This window comes from Penaeus vannamei, chromosome 13 (assembly GCF_042767895.1).
Source record: "Penaeus vannamei isolate JL-2024 chromosome 13, ASM4276789v1, whole genome shotgun sequence".
NCBI lineage: Eukaryota > Metazoa > Arthropoda > Malacostraca > Decapoda > Penaeidae > Penaeus > Penaeus vannamei.
Window position 1 is genome coordinate 11,817,221 of NC_091561.1, and position 1,042 is coordinate 11,818,262.

Genomic DNA, 1,042 nt, shown 5'->3' on the forward strand with positions numbered 1-1,042 from the left:
AAGCGCTTCTCATCATACACTGGCCCGTTTTTCACCACACAACATGGATCAATTTGAAGAGCTTGATCCAGGGGATCCTCTTCCTCTACATCATCCGGTTTCACCTCAGTGACCATGGCATTGATGCTCATCCTTGTGAGAACTCGTTGTTTTTCCCAGTGGTCGGTCGGTAATCGTCCCAGCTGCTCCTCTTCATCATCTTGGATAGACACAGCATTGGCAATGGTTCTCTTGCTATGAACCAAGAACGGTGTGCGACCGAAGTTGCAGACCAAGACTTTCACATCTGCCTTGGCTACCACAGGGATAACGATACAGTACTCTCCCAACGGTAACCCACTGATTAAAATCGAGGTTCCGTTTTTGAGTCTCTCGTCCTTCTGCTTAAGGCTCCCAAAAATGATGGATGCCTTCCCAGCAGGTAGGGTGTAAACCCCAGTAGAGACTATTACAACTGTGTCCTCTTTGTCGGCAACACTGTTGAATGCCACATCAGAAGAACAGGTCATCGGTGCATCTCCACAGTCAGCGTTAATTGGTTGATCAACCACTTCTCAAAGTGCCACCTCAGCATCCATACAACCGAACAACCAGGCCTCTGTCTAGATGATCTGGCACCCCTAGGTCTAAAATTCCTGAAGTCAGTTCAGGTTGAAACATCATTGAGTGAAGGTGAATCGGTGTTGACTCCTGGAACTCATTTGAAGAATATGGCGTGATTAGCCGTCAAAACTAGCTTAACTAACTAGAAATTAATTCTAGTATTAGGGTGAAGTTAGCTGTAGATTCCAGTTCGTCTTTTCCCCGAGGTTAGCGGACGGCGGGCCTAGGAACTATGGACAAATTGTAAGTATTATTACTTAATAAATGTTTAAGTTCTTTTCACGCACACTGTTTAATATTATCCCATTTTGTCATTCCTACATAATAGGACACTGAACAAAGGAGGAAAGCACACCACAGAGATACTGGTTGGGTTGAACACAGTGGTACACGAAACAAAAAGAAATAACACTTCTACTAATTAATCACTTGAAGTACA